The following is a 13261-nucleotide window of genomic DNA, read 5'->3' as shown; positions in this document are numbered from 1 at the left end:
TCCCCGAAGCAAGAACAGGATGGAGAGTCAAGCAGCACGCACCCTGCCCCGAGGTTCACATGCTCCTTTATTCCCAGCCCCTTCTGTCCCCAGTGGCGTTCCCTACTGCTCGGCAAAGTGTTTTTCTGTTACAGATTTCTAAAGGTCGCCACAGCTCAGACTTAGGTCACTACCCCTGTGCTAGGCACTCCTGCCACCCGGGAAAGGTTCCAAAGGTGGAGCAGCTCCAGGGGGTGCCAGGGATCAGAGCAAAAACTTGAGAGGCTGGGGATGAAGGAGTTTGGGCACAGTCCCTAAAGCATCTCAGTGGTTGAGCTTCTGTGAGAAGGCACATCCCCACTGTGTGGGGAGGTGGTGGGGGGAAGGGGTCCCTAGAGGAGGCAGCTAGGGGGAGGGCCTGAGGCTGGAAATGGGGAATGGCGTGCGGCCTCTGAGCGAGCACAGGCACTTAGCCCTTGAGGTTTCTGGGAAAGCTAGAGCCACAAGGGCCACGAGAGAAGGCAAGTGGAGCAGCAGAAGCCAGGTGCCAGATCTCTCCTCAGAACCTATACTTTTCCACGAGGCCGGGCCTTCCACACTGAGGTAGGAGCGATCCTGGCCAGAAGGACAGCCAGCGGCAGCTCTGGGAGGAAGGGTGCTGCACTGGGGGCTCTGCTGCCATGGAAATGACTTCATTTCCTTCCACTCAAATACCGTATGGACTGGGTTCCTGCTCTGGTGAGTAAAAGGGTCGCTGACTCTCCCCAGAAGGTTGTTCAGTTCACATCCCCAAAGTCCCTCTATTCGGGCCCTGGGGGGCGTGTAGCAACTCCTGAGGGCGCTCTTTCCTGAGGCTGGCTGACCGAAGTGGGGGAGGTTCCTGATAGGTCCCAGGTGCTGGTTGAAGTCCCCAGAGAATGGTCATGAAGGCTGGAGAGTCAAGTAGGTGGAGAGAGAAGGCCGGGGGCAGAGGGCCCCTACCTGAATCCAGAGCTCACAAGGTTATTACCCCCCACCATTTCCAGAAACTATCTCTTCCCCCATAGCAGACCCAATGGCCCGGTACCGGGAAACCGGGAGCCCAGAGCACTTGTGGCCACAGAGACACTCGCACGCAGCCCTCGGCGTGGGCTGGGCCTGCTGCAGGCGGATGGGGATGAGGTGTGCTCCCGGGAGGCCTCAGGCTGAAGGTGGCCCCCTGAGAGAAGCACCCCAGCTTGGACAGGAAGTTTAGAGGCGGGGGAGAGCAACCTAGGGCGCCCCCTCAGAGCAGTGGGAGTGGGAAGAGGGCCGGGGGCAGAGGGCACCCGCGATGGGAGGCCAGTGGGCTCTCAGGAGAGGCCAGCTGAGCCCGCGGGACCAGCCTCTGAGCAGGGGCCGGGTGGGCAGTGCTGCCCTGTGGCTTCCGGGCTTCGTGGATCACGGCTCTCCGCACACAGGTCGTAGGGTCCTCTGACCCTGTATTGCCTCCCTCACCCAGGGCCCCTCACGAGGCCGCGCCGCCGGGTGGCCTGCGTCGACGGGCACAACCCCATCACCCGCCCCTCTCAGACCCGCCGCCTCTGCCCGCCTGCCTGGCCCTGTGCAGCTTGCGACCCGGGGGGCCTCGAGGGTCCCCGCGCACTCAGCCAGCGGCCTCTGCTGGGTCTGCTGCTGCGGCCGGTAGCCCGTGTGCACACCACGCCGGCCACCTCCAGCACGCCAAGTCCGCGGGAGCGCACGCGGGCCCTGATGCGGGACTTCCCGCTTGTGGACGGGTGGCTGCAGTGTGTGAGGGCTGCTTGGGGCCGTTGGGGGCCCAGCCTGGCCCTGGGCAGCAGAGGAGGTCCGGAAGTGCCCACACAAGCATGGTGTGAGGCTACCTCAGGCTGCCCCAGGCCAGGCAATGTATCCTGCCTGATCCCAAGACCTAAGGGGCCCACCCACTTGCCTTGACCTCCCTCCAGCCACAACGAAATGCCCCTGATCCTGAGCCAGTTGCACCACAATGGGCTCCAGGCTGTTAATCTGCGCAAGTTCAGCCACGGCCACACCAGCTTGGACGGGCTGAAAGACGGTCTCGTGGGTGCGCAGGCACCAAGGGGACACACAAGGTGTCCCCGTGGCTGCTGGGGAATAGTGGGGTAGTTTGGGGGCCTCCGAGACCACAGGTTAGTCACATTGGAACTATGTTACCATAGTGACCTAGAAAGTGCCATGCCATGGATGCTGGGGGCTACAGGGGTCACTGTGAGCCACCCTGACGGGCATCCAAGTACCACAGACAAAAACAATGCGTTACAGGTGACTTCTGGGCACAGTGAGCGCTGTGCCAGCTGAGGAGGCGATGAGAAGCCCAAGGAGTTCCAAGCCCCAAACCAAGCCCTGGCCTTCCCTCACTTCTGGTCAGCCTACGTCCCACGCCAGACCCACCAACGGGATGCCGTGTGCCTCACCCCGGAGCAAATCGACCTCATCCGCCTCACGTGTGTCTCCTGTTCTGCGCTGGAGCTTGTGACCTCAGTTAAAGGTACACGGGGGACTTCCCTGGTAGTCCAGAGGTTAGGACTCCACGCTTCCACTGCAGGGGGCTCGGGTTGGATCCCCGCTCACCGGGGAAGAGGCTCAGGTTCAAGGGCTCCTGCTTTGAACCATCTTCTACTCAACATGTAGAAAACAAAGCCTTGATCTGCCCTCCTAAGCCTTGTCCTCTCTCTCCAATTATGGAGTCAACAGACACTTACTGAGCCCCTAAGATATGTCAAGCACTGGTAGGCACTGGACATAACCTGATGAGACAGGAGGGAAAGGTTCAGTAGAACACAGGGTTATAGAAAAGGCACTTAAAAATATGTGAGAAATTCAAACTGTGTATGGTGCTATGAAGGAGCAGTTATGTAAGGCTGTGGGAGTCTACATCAGCAGGAAAGAGATGGATGCGGCTTGAGGAGGGCTTCCCTTAAGAAATAAACTCTGGGGACTACCCTGGTGGTGCAGTGGTACAGAATCCGCCTGCCAACACTATTTACGGTGGCCAGGACAGGGAAGCAACCAAAGTGTCCATCGAGAGACGAACAGATAAAGAAGATGTTTCACATATATACAATGGACTCTTACGCCGCCATAAAAGGAAATGAAACTGAGTTATTTGTAGTGAGGTGGATAGACCCAGAGTCTGTCATACAGAGTGAAGTAAGTCACAAAGAGAAAATCAAATACCGTATGCTAATACATATATATGGAATCTAAAAAAAAAAAAAAAAGGTTCTAATGAACCTAGGGGCAGGGCAAGAATAAAGACGCAGACATAGAGAATGGACTTGAGGACTCGGGGAAGGGGAAGGGTAAGCTGGGAGGCAGTAAGAGAGTAGCATTGACAAATATACAATACCAAATGTAAAATACCTGGCTAGTGGGAAGCAGCTGCACAGCACAGGAAGATCAGCTCAGTGCCTTGCAACCACCTAGAGGGGTGGGATCAGGAGGGTGGGAGGGAGATGCAGGAGGGAGGGGATGTGGGGATATATGTATGCATGCAGCTGATTCCCTTTGTTATACAGCAGAAACTGACACACCAGCGTAGAGCAATTATACTCCAACAAAGACATTTAAAAACAAAAACAAAAAAACAATCCGCCTGCCAAGGCAGGGGACACGGGTCGGCTCCCTGGTCCAGGAAGCTCCCACATGCCGCGGAGCCAGTAAGCCCGCGAGCCACCACTACCGAGTCCACGTGCCACAATTAGTGAAGACCGCGTGCTCAGAGCCCGTGCTCCGCAACATGAGAAGCCACTGCACTGAGAAGCCCGTGCACCGCAAAGAAGAGTAGCCCCGGCTCGCCGCAACTACAGAAAGCCCGCGCCCGGCAACGAAAACCCAACGCAACGAAAAATAAATAAATAAATAAATTCATTCATTAAACAAATAATCAAAAGTTATATTAAAAGAAAGAAAGAGACGAAAAGCAAAAATCTCTGCTGGGAATTTCCCGGTGCTCCGGTGGTCTAGTGGTTAGGACCCCTGGCCTCCACTTCAGGGGGCCCGGGTTCAATCCCTGGTTGGGGAACTGAGATCCTGCAAGCTGGCATCGCAGCCCAATTAAAAATGCAATAAAATAAAATATAACTAAATAAAACAAGAAAGCATCTCTGATTCAAGGTCTAAAGGGTGAGAAGGTGTTTATCGGGCCAGTATGTGGGCAGAAAACGTTTCCCATTTCAGTAAGTAGCACCTCCATTTACCCAATTCCACACCCTTAACCCACATTCCCCCCATCCAATTCATCACTAACTCCTATTCACCTCCAAGCCATCACTAACCTTCCAAATAGGACTCTAACCTGCCTGCTTTACTCCACCACCAAGGCCACCACTGTGCACAAAGCCACTCTCCTAATGAGTCTCCCCAAATCTACTCCTGCCCTCTCCTAGCCATTCTCTTACAGTAGCCAGTGCGGTGTCTGAAAAAGGCATCTCTGCCAACACCACTTCTCTCTTTATACCCTGCAATGGCTTCCCACCAAGTGTAGGATCAATCCCAAACTGATGATGGACTGGAGGCTGAAAGACAAGAAGGAGGTAGGGAGGGTGTCAGGTTCGAAAGAGGGATGAACGGTCTAGGCAAACAGCGAAAAGGGCTGAAAAGAAAATGATCAGCACTTGCACAACAGTCCTGATGCAGGCAGGAAAGAAAATGCAGGAAGAGTGAAGGAATACCAATAGCCACTTTTTATTTCTGCAATGCCTTTGCAATTCCCAAAGTGCTTCATCGATAACTGTGATTCTCAAACCTCGCTGTACATGAGAATCAATTGGAGAGATTTTAGACGCTACCAATGGCCAGGCCTCACCCCAAGCCAATTAAATCAGCATAGACATTTCACTGTATTACATTTTATTCCCTGCCCCCAAACATCCATTTAGACCCAGGAGAAGGAAAAGGGGATGTGACTAGCAATAGAGAGAAATTTTCTGCACAACAATGGCCATGGCAAGCTTAGGCGCTTTGGGTGAAATCTCTCTGGGAAGTACTGGCAGTGGAAGAAAAAGCCAAACTGACACACAAGTATTGCCTGGTGTGCATTTCCAGCCTCTGCCTTCTTTCTCATCTCTTGGTGGCAGGTGGAGGAAGTGGAGAAACGGTTAAACTTCTTTATAAACCGGCAGAAGGTCATAGCATCCTCTCACTATCTCTGCATAGGTTCTAGTCTCTGCAGCACTACAGAAGCTTTGCCCAAAGTAATGAACAGTTGAAAGTCAAATGTAATACTTCATCAGACGACTTAAAAATGCTTGCACACTGGAAAGAATTGCAGAGAACACAAATGGAGCCAGAGCAACCTTTGCCAAAACAGAATACTGTGCTCAATGTACAGCCATAGCTCTTTTCCACATGAGCAAACAGTCAGGAGGATAAAAGAACTTGGTCAAACTCACACAAGTAAGTAGGACAGAATCTGGTCTGTCTGTCCTAAGCGTTGTGTTCTTTAACCACCAGGCTAGCTTTTCTCAGATCTGATTCATGCATACTGTAACCATATACCTCTGTTTGCCTCGAATCTTCCCTGTTTATACGTATGCCTGCTGCCGTTTTAAATACGGCCCACTTGGACTCCCCAAAGCAACCGAGAAGACACAATCATTTGGTCACTCTATACATGGACCACTGTGGTGGAGCTGCCCAGGAAGCTTATTTAAAAAGTGCAGCTTAGGGCTTCCCTGGTGGCGCAGTGGTTCAGAGTCCGCCTGCCGATGCAGGGCACACGGGTTCGTGCCCCGGTCCGGGAAGATCCCACATGCTGCGGAGCAGCTGGCTCCGTGGGCCATGGCCGCTGAGCCTGCACTCCGCAACGGGAAAGACCACAACAGTGAGAGGCCCACGCACCACACACACATACACACACACACACACACACGCACACTCACACACACAAGTTGCAGCTTCCTGAGCCCTACTCCACATCTAGATAAGTTTTCTGAGGGTTGTCTCAAGAATCCAGGTACAAGTCTTTTTAAGTGCTTTTGTGGAACTCCCCAGGTGAGTCTCTCACTCTCCTAAGTTAAGAAACCGTTTATTCCGCCTCCCCCAGATGCCCAGCCAGGTCCTGTTAAGGTTGGAGTCCCCGCACCACATCACAGGGATGCTCCCAGCCAAGTCATCTCTGGAGCCTTGGAGAATCTGAATGGTCTCATGCTGGCCCACCTGCCACGACAAACCTCCTCCAGAGCATTCACCTTCACACTTCACCTTCTACCACTCCCAAAGGTAGTCTGCTCCAATGAGGCCTGACTTCGTCTGTCCTAACGGGCACCCGCTGATTCAAGCACTTTAGGAGAACAAGGTGCTGTGCTTCTCAACCAGGGTGGCCCAACCTCTAAAATGGTAGTCCAAGCAGTCTCTACCTCCTGGGCACATCCCCTCTGCAACAGCCCAAGTACACGAATGTCCCATCTTTGCTTTCTCAAGGTCGGCAACAGGGAGTCCCCTCCTAAAGAAGGTTCTCTCTCATTGCCACACTATCCAAGGCTGCCCCAAATGTGCTTCCTCCCTGTGGGCCTGCTCAGGCTAAGGGCAGAGTCATCTCTTTCGTCTCTGAGTCGGACCAAATCGTCTTCGTAACACCTCTTCACGGTGTTGACCATGTCTTTCACGGGGGCTGCTGCTGAGCCTTTCTCTCATCCTTTCATGGTGGAGAGAGAGAGGGGATTCTAATGATTCTTACCTCTAGGGGAGAGGGCGAGTGTCATGATTATGTGATCATTCGGTATGATGTCCTTTCGACAGGAATTTGTTTGGACTTTCACGTTCAAGTGGGCCCACCATTCCCACTTTGTGAGGTCATTCAGCACCCTCATTTTGCACCTTTAACATCTCTCTCAGTATCACCTTGGAAATGTTTGAAACGGCATGAGTTTGTCCTCATGTTCCTATCAGCTGGGAATCCGGGGCCCCAACATGAACCTAACCATTGAGCGCAACACCTCTCCACGACCTGTGTAACACTGGGTAGGCCCCTTCACCTCTCGGGTTTTTGAAGCCCTCGGGTGTAAAAATGGGAGGGTTCTATGAATCTATATTTGGGGCAGGACAAGGTCGAGAAGAGTGTGTCTCTGCTTTTATTCTTCCAAAATGGAATGTCTGCCCTCTCTTCCCCATGGGTCCACATGTCACTTGTCCTTCAGGCCCACTGCCAAGGAGCCTTCCCTGATTCCCCAGTCCACACAAATCTCTGCCTCTTAGGGTCAGGGCCGTACAACCTAGCTGCCTCCTCACGTTCATATTGCCTCTCAAGCCGATCTCACGATGTGGGTCTCTCTTGCCCTCCTGTGGCCCCTGGGGCTGTGCCAGCCCACCGGCACGCCCCACGTGGGGTGTCTACTAGACTAGGGCATGGGTGGGGAGGCCCCGGTGTGAGGGCCCAGGCAGAGTACCTCTGCCTCCACCCTGCTCTCCTCCACAGAACTGCCCCTCCTCCTCAAGCCTGACCCCCAAGTCACAGGTTCCATACGATGACCTCACTGGCTAGTGAGCACCTCACCGGCATTCCACAGTTTCCATGGCAGTGTAACTGTGCAAACAAAGTTTGCTGCCCTCAGAGAAACTTCCCTACTGGTTCTCCACCAGAGACCAATCTCTTTGGTTGTCTGAGAGAGAATGTGTGACCGGATCCTCTACACATATTCCAACCTGTGATCTGTTCCCTGGCTGGGCGGTGCAGGAGGAACAGCGAGACCGGGCATCTGCGGAACAGGCGTGGGGTACACACAACCTCACCTGGCTGCCACGTGTTTCTGTGGCTCTTGCCCACTACGTACACCCGAGTGCTTTCCCAGATGTAAGTAATACCAGTGTGACCTGGGACACCTTCAGGGTCCCACAGTGCTCGCTGCTGAGGACAAGTGAAAGGTCAGCCCCGGACTAGTGTGCAGGAAGCTTCTGATCTTTATAAATATAGCCTTCCGCTTTGGGCTACAGGATGCTTCCATTCAGACCCTTTCCTGATGGGCCTCTTAGCAAAAGACAAGTGCGTTGTTGTGGGCAAGTGGTACATGGAGCAGTTTGAGGAAGAGGGCCACTCTTGAACCACACCTTCAAACCCAGGCACCTCTGTGCTGGCACGGAGACATCGAGATCGGTCCCCTCAGACACATCCCATACTGAGCTGCTGAGTACTAGGGGAGAGGGTGGTGCCATAGTCATGGGAAGGACGGAAGAACCAAGGGGCGGGGGGTGATGAAGTGCTAGTGAGACCGGAGGGCTGAGGAGATGGTGCCCCAGGAGGCTGGGTTGATGTGAGCCTAGATATGGTACCCAGAAGCCGGGTTCTGAGTCTCCTGTTCACTCTGCCTCAGTAGTGGACCTCGTGCTACTCTAGATACAAGGATCCCAGGGCGAGAGTTCAGTGTGTTTGAAACAGGCAGTATACATGGGGCCCAAGAGGGGTGGCCAAGGTGGGAGTGGTCCTGAGCCAAGTTATATTAGATGATTGTTTTCGAAATCTTGAAAGGCATTTCCATGAAAGCCTCAGAAATGACAGACAGCAAGAAATGGTTGGTTTCTCTGTTGTGGAAGGGACAGATGGAGAGGATCATGAGTGCAATGACTTTCGGGCTCTACTGTTTTCCCTGGAAACGGTGAAGAGACTTCCTCATGTGCTGCAGCCGTAGGCTCCAGGAATTGCCTTTGCAGCCAGTTTCCCTTCTCCAGGGACTCAGAGAGGTGATGGGCCAAGGCTGTGTTTTGGATGTCCAGTAGATGGAAAGGTCTTCGGCCAGAAACTGGGAGAGACTTGAGAGAGGGAAATCCTGCCAGGAGACTGTGTACAGCCGAAGGGACTGATCACTTCTGATTTTCTTTGCAGCTGCAGCGGCTCCCGTTTCTCCTCCAACACCTGGTCACTACCACGTCCTCTACCGGGGATGTGAAGAAACGCAGTTGGGCTGGCACGGGGAGACCTACTGCCTGGCTGGTGGCTACCGGGCCTACGGGGACGTTCCTTTGGCCACACCAGCAAAGGTGGAAGCCAAGAAGCCAGTCCCCAGACGAGCTCTGAAGAGAAAGCGTGCTCCGGAGGAGTTGGACGGAGATCTCTGCTGCTCCAGACCGAAAATCCGGCGATTGCAGGAGTCAAGCAGCTTACTAGGATTACAAGGTGCTGTGATGCTCAAGCAGAGTGGCCCCACCTCTGGGCACATCCCCTCTGCAACAGCCCAAGTACACGAATGTCCCATTTTGGCTTTTGCAAGGTCGGCAACAGGGAGTCCCTTCCTAAAGAAGGTTCTCTCTCATTGCCACACTATCCAAGGCTGCCCCAAATGTGCTTCCTTCCTGTGGGCCTGCTCAGGCTAAGGGCAGAGTCATCTCTTTCCTTCTCTGAGTCGGACCAAATCGTCTTAGTAACACCTCTTCACGGTGTTGACCATGTCTTTCACGGGGGCTGCTGCTGAGCCTTTCTCTCATCCTTTCATGGTGGAGAGAGGGAGAGAGAGGATTCTAATGATTCTTACCTCTAGGGGAGAGGGCGAGTGTCATGATTATGTGATCATTCAGTATGATGTCCTTTCGACAGGAATTTGTTTGGACTTTCACGTTAACGTGGGCCCACCATTCCCACTTTGTGGGTTCATTCAGCACCCTCATTTTGCACCTTTAACATCTCTCTCAGTATCACCTTGGAAATGTTTGAAATGGCATGAGCTCTTCCTCACGTTCCTATCAGCTGTGAATCCGGGGGCCCAACATGAACCTAACCATTGAGTGCAACACCTCTCCACGACCTGTGTTAACACTGGGGAGGCCCCTTCACCTCTAGGGTTTTTGAAGCCCTCGGGTGTTAAAATGGGAGGGTTCTATGAATTTATATTTGGGGCAGGACAAGGTCGAGAAGAGTGTGTCTCTGCTATTCTTCTTCCAAAATGGAATGTCTGCCCTCTCTTCCCCATGGGTTCACATGTCACTTGTCCTTCAGGCCCACTGCCAAGGAGCCTTCCCTGATTCCCCAGTCCACACAAATCTCTGCCTCTTAGGGTCAGGGCCCTACAACCTAGCTGCCTCCTCACGTTCATCTTGCCTCTCAAGCCGATCTCACGATGTGGGTCTCTCTTGCCCTCCTGTGGCCCCTGGGGCTGTGGCAGCCCACCGGCACACCCCACGTGGGGTGTCTACTAGACTAGGGCATGGGTGGGGAGGCCCCGGTGTGAGGGCCCAGGCAGAGTACCACTGCCTCCACCCTGCTCTCCTCCACAGAACTGCCCCTCCTCCTGAAGCCTGCCCCTCAACTCACACGTTCCTTATAGGACCTCACTGGCTAGTGATGACCTCACAGGCCTTCTCACAGTTTCCATGGCAGGGTAACGATGCAAACGTGCTGCTGCCCTCAGAGATACTTCCCTACCGGTTCTCCACCAGAGACCAATCTCTTTGGTTGTCTGAGAGAGAATCCCTCACCAGACCTTCTGCATTTACTCTAACCTGTCCTACGTTCCCTGAGAGGGCAGTGCACGAGGTACACCGACACCGGGCATCTGTCCAAGAGGCATGGTGTACGCACAACTTCCCCTGGCTGCCACATGTTCCCTGGGGCTTGCCCAGCACATACACCTGAGCACTTTCCCAGCTGTAACGAATACCAGTGACCCGCGGCACCTTCAAGGACCCACAGTGCTCACTGCTGAGGACAAGTGAAAGGTCATCCCTGGACAAGTGTGCAAGAAGGTTCTGATCTTTATCAAAGGAGCCTTCCCCTTTGGGCTACAGGATGCTTCCATTCAGACCCTTTCCTGATGGGCCTCTTAGCAAAAGACAAGTGCGTTGTTGTTGGCGAATGGTCAATGGAGCAGTTTGAGGAAGAGGGCCACCCTTGAACCGCACCTTCAAACCCAGGCACCTCTGTGCTGTCGTGTAGACATCTAGATCGGTCCCGTCAGACACATCCCATACTGAGCGGCTGAGTACTAGGGCCCACGGTGGTGCCCTATTGATGGCAGGAGCGGAAGAACCAAGGGGGCGTGATGAAGTGCTAGTGAGACCGGAGGGCTGAGGAGATGGTGTCCCAGGAGGCTGGGTTGATGTGAGCCTAGACATGGTACTCAGAACCCGGTTCTGAGTCTCCCGATCACTCTGCCTCAGTATGTGGCCTGTTATAATCGAGATAAAAGGATCAGAGGACTAGAGTTCCGTGTGGTTGAAACAGGCACTGTAAAAATGGGACCCAAGAGGGGTTGCCAAGGTGGGAGGGGTTCTGAACCAACTTATATTAGATTACCTTTTTGCAAAACTTGAACGATATTTCCATTAAAGCCTCACAAGTGACAGACTGCAAGAAATGTTTTCTCTGTTGTGGAAGGGAGAGATGGAGAGGATCATGCTTGCAATGACTTTCGTGTTCTACTGTTTGCCCTGGAAACGGTGAAGGGACTCCCTCATCTGCTGCAGCCGTAGGCCCTAGGAATCGCTTTTGCAGCCAGGGTCCCTTCTCCAGGGACTCCGAGAGGTGATGGGCCAAGGCTGTGTTTTGGATGTCCAGTAGATGAAAGGTCTCTGGCCAGAAACTGGGAGAGACATGAGAGAGGGAGATTCGGCCAGGAGACTGTGCACAGCAGAAGGGACTGATCACTTTTGATTTTCTTTGCAGCAGCAGCAGCTCCCGTTTCTCCTCGTACAGCTGGTCACTGCCACGTCCTCAACCGAGGGTGTGGGGAAACGCAGTTGGGCTGCCATGGGGAGACATACTGCCGGGCTGGTGGCTACCGGGCCTACGGGGATGTTCCTTCGGCCACGCCAGCAAAGGTGGAAGCGGAGCAGGAGCCAGTCGCCAGACGTGCGCCCAAGAGAAAGCGCGCTCCGCAAGACTCGGACGAAGATCTTTGCTCCCGACCCCAAATCCGGCGATTGTAGCATGGTGCCAGGAGGCGGACTCCACAGAATCTTGCTGGCTGAGCCATTCTCAAGAGAGGGCCATGGGAAAGCTCACAAGGTTACCACCCGACCCCCCCCCACAACCCCCCATTTCCTGCTCCCTGAAGCAAGAACAGGATGGAGAGTCAAGCAGCACACACCCTGCCCCGAGATTCACATGCTCCTTTATTCCCAGCCCCTTCTGTCCCCAGTGGCGTTCCCTACTGCTCAGCAAAGTGTTTTTCTGTTACAGATTTCTAAAGGTCGCCACAGCTCAGACTTAGGTCACTACCCCTGTGCTAGGCACTCCTGCCACCCGGGAAAGGTTCCAAAGGTGGAGCAGCTCCAGGGGGTGCCAGGGATCAGAGCAAAAACTTGAGAGGCTGGGGATGAAGGAGTTTGGGCACAGTCCCTAAAGCATCTCAGTGGTTGAGCTTCTGTGAGAAGGCACATCCCCACTGTGTGGGGAGGTGGTGGGGGGAAGGGGTCCCTAGAGGAGGCAGCTAGGGGGAGGGCCTGAGGCTGGAAATGGGGAATGGCGTGCGGCCTCTGAGCGAGCACAGGCACTTAGCCCTTGAGGTTTCTGGGAAAGCTAGAGCCACAAGGGCCACGAGAGAAGGCAAGTGGAGCAGCAGAAGCCAGGTGCCAGATCTCTCCTCAGAACCTATACTTCTCCACGAGGCCGGGCCTTCCACGCTGAGGTAGGAGCGATCCTGGCCAGAAGGACAGGCAGCGGCAGCTCTGGGAGGAAGGGTGCTGCACTGGGGGCTCTGCTGCCATGGAAATGACTTCATTTCCTTCCACTCAAATACCGTACGGACTGGGTTCCTGCTCTGGTGAGTACAAGGGTCGCTGACTCTCCCCAGAAGGTTGTTCAGTTCACATCCCCAAAGTCCCTCTATTCGGGCCCTGGGGAGGTGTAGCAACTCCTGAGGGCGCTCTTTCCTGAGGCTGGCTGACCGAAGTGGGGGAGGTTCCTGATAGGTCCCAGGTGCTGGTTGAAGTCCCCAGAGAATGGTCATGAAGGCTGGAGAGTCAAGTAGGTGGAGAGAGAAGGCCGGGGGCAGAGGGCCCCTACCTGAATCCAGAGTTCACAAGGTTATTAACCCCCACCATTTCCAGAAACTATCTCTTCCCCCATACCAGCCCCAATGGCCCGGTACCGGGAAACCGGGAGCCCAGAGCACTTGTGGCCACAGAGACACTCGCACGCAGCCCTCGGCGTGGGCGGGGCCTGCTGTAGGCGGATGGGGACGAGGTGTGCTCCCGGGAGGCCTCGGCCTGAAGGTGGCCCCCTGAGAGAAGCACCCCAGCTTGGACAGGAAGTTTAGAGTCGTGGGAGAGCAAACTAGGGCGCCCCCTCGGAGCAGTGGGAGTGGCAAGAGGGCCGGGGGCAGAGGGCACCCGC

The sequence above is a fragment of the Kogia breviceps genome, chromosome 11 (assembly GCF_026419965.1).
Source record: "Kogia breviceps isolate mKogBre1 chromosome 11, mKogBre1 haplotype 1, whole genome shotgun sequence".
In the NCBI taxonomy this organism is placed as follows: Eukaryota; Metazoa; Chordata; class Mammalia; order Artiodactyla; family Physeteridae; genus Kogia; species Kogia breviceps.
This window is presented reverse-complemented; position numbering follows the sequence as displayed.